The sequence below is a fragment of the Rattus norvegicus genome (genome assembly GCF_036323735.1).
Source record: "Rattus norvegicus strain BN/NHsdMcwi chromosome Y unlocalized genomic scaffold, GRCr8 chrY_unlocalized_27, whole genome shotgun sequence".
NCBI lineage: Eukaryota > Metazoa > Chordata > Mammalia > Rodentia > Muridae > Rattus > Rattus norvegicus.
This window is the reverse complement of record NW_026947386.1, coordinates 521384-539356: the sequence shown is the minus strand read 5'-3', so window position 1 is coordinate 539356 and position 17973 is coordinate 521384. Positions and strand designations below refer to the sequence as shown.

Genomic DNA, 17973 nt, shown 5'->3' with positions numbered 1-17973 from the left:
CAACCCTCCTTCTATCCTGTTCCTGCCACTCACATATACTTCACAAATTCAATAGGCAGGTGGTTCTGGTGAAGTAACCTGAGTCCTGAGTACAGGACTATGCAGCTGACCTTGGGGCATTGGAATTAGTATCAAACACAGATAACTTCAGGGCAAACCACAACATGAACCCTATTGGACAAAAAGTGAACTGAAAATGGACTTCTTGTTGGTAGATTTTGAGAAAGGATTAGAAGAGGTGAAGGTGCTTTCCACCCCTTAAGAACAAGAATGCTAATGAAGCAGAGCTTTCTGGTAGTAGACCAATGTTCAAAAAATGTACATGAACATATTTATGTCTCCAACTACGTATGTTGTAGAGGATGACCTTGTTGGACAACAATGGAAGGAGAACCCTTGGTCCTGCCTAGGTTTGGCTCCCGGTAAAGTAAATGTCCAGGGGCAGTAAGGGTGGTTATAGGAAAAGGGTAAGGGGACTGGTAAGGAATCATATAGTCTGAAAACTGGGAAAAGAAATAATATTTTAAATGTAAATTTAGAAATATCCAATTAAAAAAGCAATAAAATTTGTTTAAAAACTAAAAAAAATGATAGAAATAAAAGAAAATAAATCTGCCAGCTAATCACACCAATTGATTCAGTATTTTAAGGGGTCACTGTCATGGAATGGTATTCAGAGTAATACAAGTGGAAAGACTGATATGATTAAGTTTCATCTAAAAGCACTTCTCCTTCCCACATCTCCGTGTCAGACACGAACTGCATTATTAGAATCCAATGCATGCAGGAGTTTACTCTGTGCTGAGGACACAATACTTGCTTTACTTTCTTCTTTAGGACCTTTCCTTCTTAGCAAAAGGATAAAAGCTAAGAGCTCCTTGGAAAAACTAGAGTGCCCTACCAAAACCTGACATTTGGGATAAAGAAATGAAATACATAAACTGTCTGACTCCCAAGAAAAATAACAAGCAGGAAAGTCCAGATGCTTCTGAGAGGCTCCCAGCTCCTGATTCCCATAAGTGTGAAGCTCAGATAAATGTTATCTCTTCAGTGAACCTACTCAACCCCTACACAATACTTAAAGAGCTTACCCATTGACCACATATTCCTTCCTTTTTTTATACCAAGACAGAAGGCTAGCTTCCTACTCCCCATGTCTGGTCACTTCATCCTTTGTGTTCTCCCTCCCAAATGGCTGTTTACCCCCCATTAGTTGCCAATTTGTAAACCCTAGAGGTACTGAATGAGAATCTGAGAGGCAGTTGCAGTCATGACAACACTTGTGACATCACAGAAGAAGCTTGGGCTCTCCAGGATACAAGAGATTTTTCAGGGAGGACTAATGATGATGTCACTGAGAATTGCCATAGCCTACCTACTAAACAGCTTCCCTTGCAATGACCATATTTGAGGGTGCCATTTCCAGAAGTTTCTCCTGTGACACAGTGGAAACCTTTACATACTAATTCTCTCTAAACGTAGAGACTTCCCTTTGCTTCATTAGTGGGTACATGCTCTGAATGAACAAAGTTAGTCAGGTGCTTAGCATGGCAAGAAAAGATTTAGGAACATAGAGTGGAGGAGACTCTTCCAGATAATATTTTATTCCCAGGTACATTCCTGCGACTTACAGTTCAGTATCCCAGGTTTTCTCTATTTCCCAAAGTCCACTATTTTGCCTACAGACCTTAATTGAATGAATATTGTATTTCACTTTCTCATTGTACATTCCTTGAAAAGAGACTTTAATATTCCTGTATGTGTACTCAAAAATTGTTTCTAATTCCATTTTCATCAAAGCAAAGGACAAAATGACTATAGAAATCACTTTTTTAGCACTTTTTGGAATCAGTACTACACTATCTATCTTCCTGTGTCCCCATTGCTAGACTGGAGGGTCGGATGTTTTACCATCATTGTCTCTGAAGGCCAAACATAAGATAAGAGAAGATGGGTAGAAATAAGAATGGCTTGAGGACCAGTATAACCTCAATTTCAGTAGAAACATAAGACAAGAGGGATTCTATTTGTGTCAATTCTCAACTCTACATTCTTGAACTAGTTGCGCAGAATCCATGTTACACTTCCATCTAACCACATAGCTGTAGGAGCCATCAAAAGTATGTACATACATATATATATATATATATATATATATATATATATATATATATATATATACCTCTGCCACCAAAACTAGATGAGATTGATGTATCTAAAAAGTAAATTCTGCTAGCAACCAGATATAGATATTTCCTGAGAGACACAGGTAGATCATGTTAACTGCCTAAACCACACAAAGATCCAACAAAGAAAAAGAACTTCAGACCAATTTCCTCTATGAATATTGACGCAAAAATACTCAATATAATTCTTGTGAACCGAATCTAAAAAACAATCATCCATCATGATCAGGGATGCAGAGATGTTTCCATATACAGAAAACCGTCAATGCTATGTGACATATAAACAAACTCAAAGATAAGGACACATGGTCATTTCATTAGATGCTGAGAAAGCATTTGACAAAATTCAACAACACTTCAGTGTAGGGAGCGTTGAGGTAAAGCATAAATGGTGCCGAAATCCAGTCCCGTCTGGAAGTAAACGATTTATTGCATATGCACAGGCTTGTCTCCTTGCCAGGGTGGCTGTAGGGTAATTAGGTGATCCGGCGCCCTCCTCTTGTGACCAAAGATACTGCACATGTGCGGGTTTTGCCCCTGGCATCAGTTTGACGGGATGGTAATAAGCTAATGAGGAATTCATGCGCCGCCAATACCTGAAGGAAAAGTAGCAGGGGTGATAGTGGGGTGATTCATTCTCCGCCAATCCCTGAAGGACAATTAGCATAGCCAGAGCCTGTTGTGTATAGAAGGCAAGTGCTTTTGCCGTTAGAGGTCCCTGTATCACCAAAGAGGTGGTATTGCCATAAAGGCTGTAGAGAAGAATCCGACAATGTTGTGTCTTCCTTGCCAGATGAGGTGTATACACTTATTGACCCCAAAAGTTTACCAGAGAACTTCTTAACCTGATAAACAACTTCAATAATGTGTCAGGGTATAAAATTAACTCAAACATACCAGGACCCTTCCTCTCCTCAATGGATAAACAGGCTAAGAAAGAAAATAATGAAACCACACACTTCACAATAGTCCCAAATAATGTAAAATATCTTGGTGTGAGATTAACCAAGCAGGTGAATTATCTGTATGACAAGAAGTTCAAGTATCTGAAGAAAGAAATTGAGAAAGATCTCAGAAGATAGAAAGAGCTTCCTTGCTCATAGATTGACAAGATTAATATAGGGAAGATGACTATTTTCCCAATAGCAATGTACACATTCAATGCAATGCAATATCCATCAAAAATCCAACTGAATTCTTTAATAAAGATAGAAATAGCAATTTGCAAATTTATTTGGAATAAGAAAATGCCAGGACAGCTATAACTATCCTCAACAATAAAAGAACTTCTGGAGGAATCATCACTCCTTAACTCAAGCAGTTTTACAGAGCAATAGTGATAAAAACTGCTTGGTATTTGTAAAGAGACAGATGGATGGACTAGTGGAATAGAATTGAAGACCCAGAAATGAACCCACACACCTATAATTTGATATTTGGCAAAGGAGATAGAACCTTCCAAAGGAAGATACATAGCATTTTCCAATTAGTGCTGGTTCAACTAAAAGTCAGCTTGTACAAGAATGCAAATTATACCATTTTTATGACCATGTACAAAGCTTCAGTACAAGTGAATCAAGGACCTACACATCAAACCAGAATCACTCAAACTAATAGAAGAAAAGGTTGGGATGAGTCTTGAACACATGGGCACAGGGAAAGTTTCCTGAACAAAACACCAATGATGTAGGCTCTAAGATCACAAATTGACAAATAGGACCTAATAAAACACGAAAGCTTCTGTAAGGTAAAAGACACCATCATTTGGGCAAAGCTGTAACCAACAGATTGGGAAAATATTTTTACCAATCCTTTATCTGATAGTGGGTAATATTCAAAATGTACAAACAACTTAAGAAGTTAGACTCTAGAAAGCAAAAAAAAAAAAAAATTAAATACATACGTTCTAGGGCCTCTCTGCCCCCTTTTCTCAAAGTCCTAACTAATTTCATATCAAAAGTTAATGAAAATATTTTAAACCCTTTCCAAGGCACAGAAAATTATTTGCTTACAGCCAATCTGAATCAATCAGGCTGACTTTCAGTTCTTTATGAGAGGCACGAAGAAACGTCCAGCCCCTACTGCTCCTATGTCCCTATGCACAGGAGGCCCAGATGGAGCTGGGTGTTTTTTTTTTTTAAGTCAGGAATGTGAGCAGAATTCTCAGGGGTTTCTGTCCCTCTGATGGTCTCAGTCTGAGATTTGGGAGTAGGATGCTGTTAGGACCAGTTCAGATCCAGTTGCAGTTTGGACTGCAGGGCTCCTGCAGCTTGACTGCTCCTATATACATGTGTCCAGATGCACTATGCACTTTCCTCTTGGGCTAGGCCTGTGGGAACAAGTGGGCGGAGGTGGCAGTCTCTCCTTCCCTGAGGTCTCAGTATTGTCCACTCTTCTGTCTCACAGAGTTTCCAAAGGAGTTTCAAATGTTCATTCCCTATCCTGCAGGTCTCCAGTCTTTCCAATTCTCCTCCAAATGTGTTGGAGAAGACCCCTCTGGTCGAGGGGAGGTACAACAAGCCCCATCAAACAAAATGGTCTCCACATCTTCTTCTCTTAAAGGTAATCTCAATGATTTCCATATTCCACAGATGGATTAAGTCCTGCCCACTCTCTGCATGAGACTTTAATACCTTCGCCAACTGCCAAAACTTGGCAGAGAGCTTTGTCCACTCACAAAGACACTCAAAGATGTCCCCCATCTCCACCAAAGTGCCTTATGCAATCTGCTTCGGGTAAAATGAGTTGAAAATTGATTCTGCTGACAACGGGGATTTCTGAAATCACTATTAATCCAAGAGGAACTTCAAAGACCTCTACTATTAAAAAAGGACTTAAATCATCACTTATGATCCAAGGGGGGCAAAATACAGTCACAAATTCTCAAGCCAACCTCATAACACACATAACAGAAGAGGAGTGACAAAACTTTCTGCATGTACACCATTAGATCAAGAATGACTGCCAGTTTTTGAAGGGGCTCTTGAGAGTTCCACACCCACACAAGATATGTTAGAAAATTGTGAGTCCACCTAAGGAACTCTTGTGCCTTCTTCACATAAAAAATATGATCTAGCACCCTCACCATCACCCCCAGTACTTCCAATGTCCCTATAAAACAGAGAAATATTCAAATATCCTCTACCACCAAAAAGGACCCTCCTGACTTGTCATCAGGCCCAAAAAAGACAAGTTTATCATAACACATTGTCAATGAGTCATGCAGACTCCATATTGATACAATGTACAGAGAAGATAAAACATACCCTTCCTCCTCAGGGGACTCTATGTCATTCTGTCCTGAAAAGAGGGGCTCCAAAATTTTCCACATGTACATCAGAGATGCTAGAATTTCCCAAAACTGAGCATGATTCTCTGAGTAGTACTCTATCTCAAAAAGAGACTGCAGGACAAGAAACATCTACAAAAGGAGTTCTACCCACAGCCACATATTCAGAAATGGCTTGTGGACGCAACACATGTACAAAAGATGTTCTAGGACATACTGCATCTGTAGAGAAGGTTATGGATCCAGCCATATATGAACGAGGAGTAGGGGAACATGATATGCAAACACCAGTGTCTGTAGCATCCTCGACATCTGAGGAAAGGGATTCCTTGGATTCCATTTGTGCAAAGAATGGATTTGACCTCCGCAAACTTCACAGATGACTATAGGAACTTCTTAATCTCCTCAAGATCAGCCATCTTCCCCAACTACAGAAGATGCTACACACTCTTCCAAATATGCACAAAGGGTTTCCAGTCCTTCTTTATACCCACAAACTGACCCAGAACAACTGCCAAATACCTAAAAGCCTTTCAATTTTACCTTATCTCCTGAAGGGGCCTTGGAACCTGTTTTGCCTATCAAGCAGGGTAGGGAACCTGACACTTCAATACTTCAATATGAAAGTCTCTTTCCATTTTTCCTGCAGAGGGAATTTTTCTTGGAACTTACACAGTTACACAACGATGTCTAGAACCTCCTTATCTGCTCATGAGAGTCTCAGACCTCTCACATATGTCCCTGTTTCTGTAGGAGAGGTCACATCTCAGAGGTAGCTCTAATACATTCCCCCCATTCTGACATCACAGTCAGGATTTCCACATATATACACGATACATTAAGACCTTACTCATGTGAGAAGGATGTCGTAGGATCTACTGCATCTGAACAGCATGCTTTACAACTATCCCCATCTACCCAATTAGATTTATTTCACATGTCCACTCTGTGGAGAAATACTTGACATTCTCCGTATACCAAATTGGACCACAGGCATCGAGTTTCTAGAAACAAAGGGTTAAGATTTTATCCTTTTGATGGAGTCTTTAGAAATTTCTCCTCTAAGGGAGACAGTTTCAACCTTCCCCCTTCTGCCAAAAGGGATCTTGTGCCATCTTCTGCTGCCGAAGAGACACCAAAAGCTACAACTACTACTCAGGTGCGTCTCACACCTTCTCCATCTGCCCAAAGGGACATGGAATTTTCAAAAAAGACTAAGGAATTGTGGAAAGTTGCCAATCCTTACAAGGGCATGCCGGACATTCCATATTGTCCCAAGATGCTCAAGTAACTCCTCCTTCAACTGAAAAGGCATGTTCACCATCTGCCCTAGGTTTCAGGGAATTTCTTCACCCCTCTCTAGTGCTCCAGAAAGTGTTCTCCATGCTCAAAGTGATTTGTCACTGTGCAAATTAGACTTCAAAGATACAAAACCTTTTTTTTATATTTACAAAGGTCTGAAGGGCAGTCCACATCGAAAAAAAATCATGTAGACCTTGTGCCATTAGCCCAAGTATATAAAAAAATTTCCATGTCTTCTAAAGCATCTTAACATCAACCTGGCTCTAGCACTCATTCTGGTAAACATTTACCATCAGCCATACAATCCCCAGGACCATCAAAATCTACTAAGGGGTATCTAGAAACTTTGCCATCTGGCAAAAGGTCTTTAGGATGTTCAGCATCTTCTCCATGAGCTTGGTGAACCCATAGAACAAAAGAATTAAACCATCTTCCCAGGGGGTTTTCCCAAGATCCACATATTTCTTCTTTACTTTTATACCAAGACAGAAGGCCAGCTTCCTTCTCCCCATCTCTGATATCTTCATCCTCTTTGTTCTCCCTCCCAAATGGCTGTTTACTCTGAACAGAAGGCTAATTGGTAAATCCTAGAGGTACTGAAGGAATTTCTGAGGTGCAGTTGAAGACACGACAATACTTGTGACATCACAGAAGAAGCTGGGGCTCTCCAGGATGTAAGAGATTTTTCAGGGAGGGCCTAATGATGATATCACTGAGAATTGCCATGGACTACCTGCTGAACTGCTTTACTAACATTGAGTAGATTCAAGGGTGCACTTCACAGGAGTGTCTCCTGTGACACAGTGGAAAACTTTACATACTTGATCTCTAAAGCTAGGGAATTCTCTTGGCTTCCTTAATGATTACATGCTCTGAATGGTGAAAGATAGCTAGGGACTTGGCATGGGTAGAAAAGATTTAGGAACCTAGAGTGGAGGAAATGAATGTGGATAATAATTTTATTCCCAGGTCTAGTTCAATTTTCTCAGATTTATCTGTTTCCTAAACACTAGGATTTTCCCTATAGTCCTGTAATGGAATGAATATTATATTATATTTTCTTATTGTACATTCCACGATAGGGGACTTTATAATATTCCTGAATGTGTACTCAAAAATTCTTTTTTCCAATTCCATTTCTGCAATGATTTTTGGCAACAGAGGTGGCCCAATTATAGAATGAGTATAACAGTGTAAATACTGTATACATACTTCAATGACACACTCCCAAATCCTTATTTTATCCAAAAATTACCAGACATCAATAAAGGAAAGTACCACATGGACTATTTAATTCGTTTCTCTAGTCCCACTTGATATCAGTTCCGCAATATCTACCTTCCTGTGTTTCATTGCCATACTTGAGGGTTTTGGATATTTTACCATGATTCATTATTAAAGTCAAACATAAGATATAGGAGGATGGAAAGCGAGAGGAATGACTTGAGGACCAGTGAAGCCTCAATATAAGTAGTTTCAAAAGAACAGGATGGAGTCTAATTGGTGTTGCCATTTGTGGATTCTACAGTCTTGACCTAGATGCGCAGAATTCATGTTAAAATTCCAGCTAAAATTATAGCTGTAGGAGCCAACAAAAGTACATATATATACATCAGCCACCGAAACTACACAAGATTGATGGAGGTAAGAAATGCATTCTGTCAGATATAGATATTTCCTGAGAGACACAGCTAGATTATACAAATACAGAAGTGAATGCTAGTGGCAGTAAACTGGAAATGGACTTCTTGTTTTTAGATTTTAAAAAAAGATTACAAGAGCTGAAGGGCTTTAACACTACAAGAACAACAATGCCAATGAACCAGAGCTTTCTGATACTAGAACAATATTCAAAGAATGTACATGGACAGAGCTATGGCTCCAACTGCATATGTGGAAGAGAATAGACTTGGTGGGCACCAATGGAAGGAGAAGTCCTTGGTCCTCCCTAGGTTTGACTCCAAGTTCAAGGTAATGTCAAGTGGTAATAAGGAGGGTTATAGCAGAAGGGCAGGGTAACGAGTAAATGATCTTTTAGGCAGGAAACTGGGAAAGGAAATAACATTTTAAATGAAAATATAGAAACATCCAGTTAAAAAAAGCAATAAAATTTGCTAAAAAATGAAAGATATAAAATAAAAGTAAACTGCCAACTAATTATACCTGTTGACTTGGAAATCTACAATGATAGTCAGAGTAATACAAGTGGTAAGACTAAGATGATGATATCTGAAATAGAGCACTTCTCTCTCCCAGATAGAAGTATCAGACAGAAACTGCACTATAGGTATCCAAAACATTGAAGAGTTTACTCTGAGCTGCGGACATAATGCTTGTCCTTCCCATCTTCCTAAGTAACTTTCTCTTTTTGAGAAAAAGTATAAAGTCCATGACCTGTCAGGGATACAACTGTGCCATTCACAACACTTGACTTTGGAATAAAGGAATGAATGATATAAACTCTCTGACTTCCAGAAAGCAAAAGAAAAGGGAAGTCCAGATGCTTCTGAGAGGCTCCCGGCTCCTAATTCCCTTATGTGGAAGGCGAAGTTAAAGGCTATCTCTTCAGAGTTACCCCTCAACACCTAACAAGGACATACTAAACTTTCCCAAGCACCACATAATTTTCCCTGTTTTTTTATACCAAGACAGAAGGCCAGCTTCCTTCTCTCCATTTCATATCCTTCATCCTCTTTTTTCTCACTTCCAAATTGTCTCTGAATTAGGCCAAATAGTAAACCTTAGAGGTATTGAAGGAAAATCTGAGAGGCAGTTGCAGTCATGACAACAGAAGGAGCTAGGGGTCACCAGATTATAAGAGAGTTTTCAGGCAGGTTCTAATGATAATGTCACTGAGCACTACCGTGATCTACATGCTGAACACTTCCTTACATTGACCAGATTCAAGAGTGCCTTTCCCAGGTATGTCTCAGGAAACACAGTGGAAACCTGTATGTACTACATCACTCTAAAGTAGAGACTTCTTTCTGCTTCTCTAGTCGTTACATGCTCTGAATGTAGAAAGTTATCCAGGGGCTTAGCATGGGTAGAAACGATTTAGGAACATGGAGTGTAGGAAATACTTCTAGATAATATTTTTATTCCCAGGTTCATTCCTGTGACATAAAGTTCAATTTTCTGTGTTTTCTTTCTTTCCCAAATGCCAGTATTTTCTCTACAACCTTTAATTGAATGAATATTGTATTTCAATTTCTTACTGTAAATTCCTTGATAGGGGATTTTGTAAATGTTCCTCATTGTGTAATCAAAAATTCTGTTTTCCAATTAAATTTTCTGCAATGATTTTGGTCACAAAGGGGGCCCAGCTATAGAATGAGTACAACACTGTAACTACTGTGTACCTATTTCAAATGATGAATTCCCAAATCCTTTTTTTTTTTACCAAAAAAATTACCAGACATCAGGAAAGCAAAGTATAACATGGATTTTTTAATTCGGTTCTCTACTCCCATTTGATATCAGTACTACCCTATCTCTCTTCCAGTTTTCCCATGGCCAGACTTGAGTGTTTAGGAAGTTTTACCATGATTCTTTCTTAAGGCCAAATGTAATCTACCAGATGATGGGCAGGGGAGAAGAATGGCTTGAGGACCAGTTAAATGTCTACTTGAATAGGTTCATAAAAACAGGAGGGAGTCTATTTACATTGTCATCTGTGAATTCTACATTCTTGACATAGTTGGGGAGAATCCTTGTTAACATTCCGCCTAACAACGTAAGTGTAGAAGCCTCCAAAATTATTTATATACATCAGCCACCAAAACTAGATAAGATTGATAAAGCTAATAAGTGCATTCTTCCAGGAACTCGATAAAGATATTTACTGAGAGACACAGATACAGCATGTCAAATACAGAAGTGAATGCTAGTAGCAAACCAGTGAACTGAAAACAGACCTCTTGTAGGTAAATATTGAAAAAGGTTAGAAGAGCTGAAGGTGATTTCAACCCCATAAGAACAACAATGCCGGGGCTGGGGATTTAGCTCAGTGGTAGAGCGCTTACCTAGGAAGCGCAAAGCCCTGGGTTCGGTCCCCAGCTCAAAAAAAAAAAAAAAAAAAAAAAAAAAAAAAAAAAAAAAACAACAACAATGCCAATAAACCAGAGCCTTCGGATACCAGACCAATAAACAAAGAACGTACATGGACTGATCTATGGCTCCAAATTCATATGTGGCAGAGGATGGCCTTTTTGGGCAAAAATGGTGATGATGCCCTTGGTCCTCCCTAATTTGTCTCCCAGTTCAAGGGAATGTCAATGGACAGAAAGTCTGGTTATAGAAGTAAGAAAAGGGAACATGTAGGGATCTTAAGGGATTAAACTGGGAAAGGAATTAATATTTTAAATGTAAATATAGAAAACATCCAGTTTTAAAAAAGCAATAAAATTCTCTAAAAAATATGAATGACATAAAAGAAAAGAAAGATGCCAAGTAATCACATGTATTTCCTAGGAAATTGAAGTGGTAGTCTGAGTAATACTAGTGGAAAGACTGAGATGATCAAGTCTCAACTAGAAGCACTTCTCTCTCCCAAATATCAGTGTCAGACACAAAGTGCTCTATAGATATCCAAAGCATGAGTTTACTTGGAGCTAAGCATACAATACTTGTTTTTCCCTTCTTCCTTAGGACCTTTTCTTCTTTACAAAGTATAAAGGTCATGACTTATCAGGAAAACAAATATGCCCTTCAAACACTTGGCTTTTGGAGTAAAGAAATGAATGATATAAACCCACTGTCTTCCAGGAACCATAAGAACAGAAAAGTCCAGAGTGTAGGAAGTTCTTATAGACAATATTTTTATTCACAGGTCATTCCTGTATACTCTATCTAGTTTCCAGTGTTTGCATGCCCAGACATAAGGGTAGGATGATTTATCATCATTCTTTCTTAAGTCCAAAAGTAAGATACTGGACTAAGGACAGGGAGAAAAATGTCTTGAGGACGAGTTAAACATATTCTTCAATAGGTTAATAAAAACAGGAGAGAGTCTATTTGAAATTGTCATTTGTGAATTTTACACCTTTGACATATTTGGCCAGAATCCATGATAATTTTCCACTTAAACATTTAGGTGTAGGAGCCACCAAAAGTATATATGTATACATCAGCCAACAAAACTAGGTAAGATTGATGAAGGTAAGAAGTGCTTTCTGCCAGGCACCAGATATAGATATTTACTGAGAGGCACAGATACAGCATGTCAAATACAGAAGTGAATGGTGGTAGTAAACCAGTGCACTGAAAACGGACATATGGTTGCTAAATCTTGAAAAAGGATTAGAAGAGCTGAGGGTGCTTTCAACACCATAAGAACAACTATGCCAATGATACAGAGCTTTATTGTACTAGACAAATATAAAAAGAAAGTACATGTACTGACCTATGGCTCCAAATGAATAAGTTGCTGAGGATGTCATTTTTGGGCAACATTGAAAAGAGAGGCACTTGTCCTTCCTAGTTTTTCTTCCAATTCAAGGGAATGTCACGAGCCAGAAAGGCTGTTTAGAGAAGAAGGAAGGGGTTGGGGATTTAGCTCAATGGTAGAGTGCTTGCCTAGGAAGCGCAAGGCCCTGGGTTCGGTCCCCAGCTCAGAAAAAAAAAAAAGGAAATGGAATGCGTAGGGAACATATGATCAGGAAACTGGAAATTGAAATAGTATTTTAAATGTTTATATCTACTTAAAAATCTAGTTAAAAGGAATTAATTTTGCTAAAATATAAAAAAAATGAATGATATAAAAGAAAATAAATGTGCAAAGTCATAACAATTATTGGCTCAGAAATTTAAAGTCATAGTCATAGTAATACTAGTGGAAAGACTGAGATGATGAAGTCTCAACTAGAAGAATATTCTCTCCCAAGTATCAGTGTCAGACACAAACTGCACTATAGGTGTCCAAAGCACAGAGGAGATGATTAACTTAAGTTAGGGACAGAATATTTGTTTTTCCCTTCTCCTTAGGACCTTTTCTTCTCGACAAAAAGAGTAAAGGTCCTTAGCTCTCATTAAAACAACTGTGCCTTTCACAACACTTGGTTTTTGGAATAAAGAAATGAACGATATAATCCCTCAGGAACCATAAGAACAGGAAAGTCCTGTTGTTTCTGAGAGTCTCCAAGCTCATGATTCCCTTATTTATAAGGCTCAGATCAAGATCTTTTCAGCGATATCACTCAAGCCCTACAAAGGACTCACTGAACTTTCCAAAGGACCACATTTTTCTTCCTTATTTTTTATACCAAGACAGAAGGCCCGCTTCCTTCTCCCCATTTCCAAACACTTCTTCCTCTTTGTTACCACACCACAATTTGCTCTGAATTAGAGAATATTAGTAAAACCTATTGGTGAAGGAATAACTGAGAGGCAGTTGCAGTCACGACAATAGTTGTGACATCACAGAAGCTAGGACGCTCAAGGTTACAAGAGAGTTTTCAGGGAGGTCCTAATGATTATGGCACTGAGAACTGCTGTGGACTACCTGCTGAACACCTTTCCTTACATTGACTAGATTCGAATTTTCACTTTCCAAGTATGTCTCCCGTTACACAGTTGAAACCTATACCTAACACATCTCTCTAAAGCTAGAGACTTCTCTCTGCTTCACAAGTGGTTACATGCTCTGAATGGAGAAAATTAGACAGGGTAGAAAAGATTTAGGAACATGGAGTGTAGGAGATAATTCTAGATAATATTTTTTTGGTTCTTTTTTTCGGAGCTGGGGATCGAACCCAGGGCCTTGCGCTTCCTAGGTAAGCGCTCTACCACTGAGCTAAATCCTCAGCCCCTCTAGATAATATTTTTATTCCCAGTTTCATTCCGTTGATATAAAGTTCAATTTTCTGTGTTTTCTCTGTTTCCCAAAGGCCAGTATTTTCCCTACAGACCTTTAATTTAATGAATATTGTATTTCAATTCCTTATGGTTAATTCCTTGATAGGGGGTTTTGTAAATTTTCCTCAATGTGTACTCAATAATTCTGTTTTCTAATTCCATTTTCTGCAATGATTTTTGTCACAAAGTGGGCCCAGCTATATAGTGAGTATAACAGCATAAATACTGTAAAACTACTTCAAATGATAAACTCACAAATACTTATTTTAACAAAAAAATTACCAGACATCAGGAAATCAAAAACAACATGGACTATTGTATTTGGTTATCTAATCCCATTTGATATCAGTACTACACTATCTAGCTTCCAGTTTTCCCATAGCCAGAACTGAGGGTTTAGGATGTTTTACCAAGATTCTTTCTTAAAACCAAATGTAAGATACCAGATAATGGGCAGGAAGAAGAATGGCTTGAGGACCAGTTATACGTCTACTTCAATAGGTTCATAAAAACAGGACGGAATCTATTTGCATTGTCATTCCTTAATTCTACATTCTTCACATAGTTCAGCAAAATCCATGTAAACATTCCACTTGACAAAATAGGTGTAAGAGCCACCAAAATTATATTTGTACTCATCAGCCAACCAAACTAGATAAGATTGATGAAGGTAAGAAGTTCATTCTGCAAGGAACCAGGTATAAATATTTACTGAGAGATACAGATACAGCCTGTCAAATACAAAAGTGAATGCTGGGACATACCAGTTAACTGAAAACAGACCTCTTGTTGGTAAATTTTGAAAAAGGATTCAAAGAGCTGAAGGTGCTTTCAACCCGAGAAGAATAACAATGCCAGTGACCAGCGCTTTCTTATAATAGACAGATTTACAAAGAAAGTACATGGACTAACCTATGGCTCCAAATGCCTATGTGGCAGAAAATGGCCTTTTTGGGCAACATTGGAAAGAGAAGCTCTTGTATTCCCTACTTTGTCTCCCAGTTCAAGGGAATGCATTGCGGCAGAAAGGCTGGTTTGAAAAGAAGGAAATGGAACGGGTAGGAACCTTATGGGCAGGAAACTGGGAAAGGAAATAATATTTTAAAAGTAAATATAGAAACATCCAGTTATAAAACAATAAATTTTGGTAAAAAATAAAAAAAGAATGATATGAAAGAAAGAAAGCTGCCAAGTAAAAAGACATCTTGACACAGAAATCTGAAGTGTTATTCAGAGTAATACTAGTGGAAAGACTGAGATGATGAAGTCTCAACTACAAATACTTCTCTACCCCAGATATCAGTGTGAGAGACAAACTGTACTATAGGTATCCAAAGTGTGGAGGAGTTTATTCAGAACTAGGGATACAATACTTGTTTTTCCCTTCTTCCTTAGGACCTTTTCTTCTTGAAAAAAAGAGTAAGGGTCATGAGTTCTCAGGAAAACAACTGTGCCCTTCACAACACTTGGCTTTTGGTATAAAGAAATTAATGATATAAACTCTCTTATTTCAAGGAACCATAAGAACAGAGAAGTCCAGATAAGAACAGAGACGTGCAAATGCTTCTGAGAGTCTCCCAGCTCCTGATTCCCTTATGTGGAAGACTCAGATCAATGCTATCTCTTCAGCGATATCACTCAAACCCTACAAAGGACTCACTGAACTTTCCAAAGGACCACATATTTCTTCCTTGTTTTTTATACCAGGAAAGAAGATCAGCTTTTTTCTCCCTATTTCTATTCTCTTCATCGTCTTTGTTATCACTCCCAAATGTGCTCTGAAGTAGAGGCCTATTAGTAAACCCTAGAAGTACTGAAAGAATATCTCAGAGGAAGTTGCAGTCACAACAACACTTGTGACATCACAGAAGAATCTAGTGCTCTCCAGGTTAGAAGAGAGTTTTCAGGGAATGCCTAACAATGATGTCACTGAAAACTGTCATGGCCTACCTGATGAACACCTTTCCTTACATTGACCAGATTCAAGTTTGCACTTTATAGGTATGTCTCCTATGACACAGTGGAAACCTTTATATACACCTTCTCTCTAAAGCTAGAGAATTCTCTGTGCTTGACTAGTGGTTACATGCTGTGGGGCGTGGCATGGGTGAAAACGATTTAGGAACATGGAGTGTAGGAGATGTTCCTAGATAATATTTTTAATCCCCGGTTCATTCCTGTGACACACAGTTAAATTTTCTAGGTTTTCTCTGTATCACAATGACCAGTATTTTCCCTACAGATGTATAATTGAACGAATATTGTATTTCAATTTCTTATTGTAAATTCCTTGTTAGGTGACTTTATAAATTTTTCTCAGAAATTGATCTCAAATATTCTGTTTTCAAGTACCATTTTCTGCAATGATATTGTCACATATGGGGCCCTGATATAGAGTAAGTATAATAGTGTAAATTCTGTGTACCTACTTCAAATGTAATCTCCCAAATTCTTATTTTATCAAAAAATTACCAGACATCAGGAGAACAAAGAAAACATTGACTATTGAATTCTGTTTCTTGTCCCATTTGATATCAGTACTACACTCTCTAGCGTCCAGTGTTCCCATGGCCAGAATTGAGGGTTTAGGATGATTTACCATGATTCTTTCTTCAGGCCAAACGTAAGATACTGGATGATGTGCAGGGAAAAGAATGACCTGAGGACCAGTTAAACGTCTACTTCAGGTTTGGGATTTACCTCAATGGAGAGCGCTTGCCTAGCAAGCGCAAGACCCTCGGTTCCTTCCCCAGCTCTGAATAAAAGAGAAAAAATAAAGTCTACTTCAATAGGTTCATAAAAACAGGGGGAGTCTCTTTGAAATTGTCATTTTTGAATTCTATATTCTTGACCTAGTTGGTCAGAATCCATGTTAACTTTCCAATTAACTTCATAGGTATAAGAGCCACCAAAAGTATATATGTATACATCAGACCAAAAAAAAAAAAAAAAAAACTAGATAAGATTGATGAAGGTAGGAAGTGCATTCTGCAAGGAACTGGATATAGATATTTACTGGAGACACAGATACAGCATGTCAAATACAGAAGTGAATGCTAGTAGCAAACCAGTGAACTGAAAACAGACATGTGGTTAAATTTAAAAAAAAAAAAAGGATTAGAAGAACTGAACGAGCTTTAAACCACATAAGAACAATGATGCCAATGAACCAGAGATTTTTATAACTAGACCAATAATCAGAGAAAGTACATGGAGTAGTCTATGGCTACAAATGCATATGCTGCAGAGGATGGCCTTTTTGGGCAACATTGAAAAGAGAAGCCCTTGTCCCCTCTAATTTGTCTCCCTGTTCAAGACAATGTCATGCGCAGAAAGTTTGGTTAGAGAAGAAGGGTATGGAACAGGTAGGGATCTTATGCACAGGAAACTGGGAAAGGAAATAATATTTTAAATGTATATATAGAAACATCTAATTAAAAAGCAATAAATTTTGTTTAAATATAAAAAAAATGAATGATATAAAAGAAAAGAAAGCTGCAAAGCCATCACAAATATTGACTCAGAAATCTGAAGTGGTAGAGTAATACTAGTGGAATGACTGAGTTATTGAAGTCCCAACTAGAAGCACTTCTCTCTCCCAAATATCAGTGTCAGACACAAAGTGCATGATAGGTATACAAAGCATGTATGTGTTTTCCTTTAGTTAGTGACACAATACTTGTTTTTCCCTTCTTCCTTAGGACCTTTTCTTCTTGCGAAAAAGTGTAAAGGTCATGAGTTCTCAGGAAAACAACTGTGCCCTTCACAACACTTGGCTTTTGGAATAAAGAAATAAATGATATAAACCCTTTGACTTCCAGGAACCATAAGAACAGGGAAGTCTACAAGCTTCTAAGAGCCTCACAGTTCCTTATTCCCTTATATAGAAGCTCAGATCAAGGCTATCTCTTCAGCCATCCCACTCAACCCCTACCAAGGGCTCTCTGAGTTTTACAAAGGACCACATATTTCTTCCTTGTTTTTTTATACCAAGATAGAAGGCCAGCATCCTTCTACCCATTTCCTATCTCTTCATCCTCTTTATTATCACTCCCCAATTTCTCTGAATTACATGTCAAACAGTAACCACTTTCAAAGTATGTCTCCTGTGACACAGTGGAAAACTTTATGTACTCCATCTGTCTAATTCTAGAGATTTCTCTCTGCTTCACTAGTGGTTTCATGTTCTGAATGGAGAAACTTGTTCAGGGGCTTGGCATGGGTAATAAAGATGTAGGAACATGGAGTGTTGGAGATTCTTCTAGAGAATATTATTATTCTGTATGTCACAGATTTTTTCCTGTGACATACAGTTCAATTTTCTAGGTTTTCTCTGTTTCC

General features: G+C 38.3%; 1 long non-coding RNA gene across 3 annotated transcripts; it reads left to right on the top strand.

Annotated features, from left to right (window-relative positions):
- The first annotated feature begins 2205 nt into the window (after positions 1–2205).
- Positions 2206–17438, top strand: LOC108351651 (uncharacterized). 3 transcript variants are annotated; one of them, XR_005498821.2, is made up of 4 exons: positions 2206–4748; positions 8306–8421; positions 8536–8748; positions 17334–17438. It is a non-coding gene; the product is annotated as an uncharacterized LOC108351651 (long non-coding RNA). The 3 variants fall into 3 exon arrangements; XR_005498820.2 differs by lacking the exons at positions 8306–8421; positions 8536–8748; XR_005498818.2 differs by lacking the exons at positions 2206–4748; positions 8306–8421; positions 8536–8748 and adding an exon at positions 8775–15633.
- Positions 17439–17973: the final 535 nt, after the last annotated feature.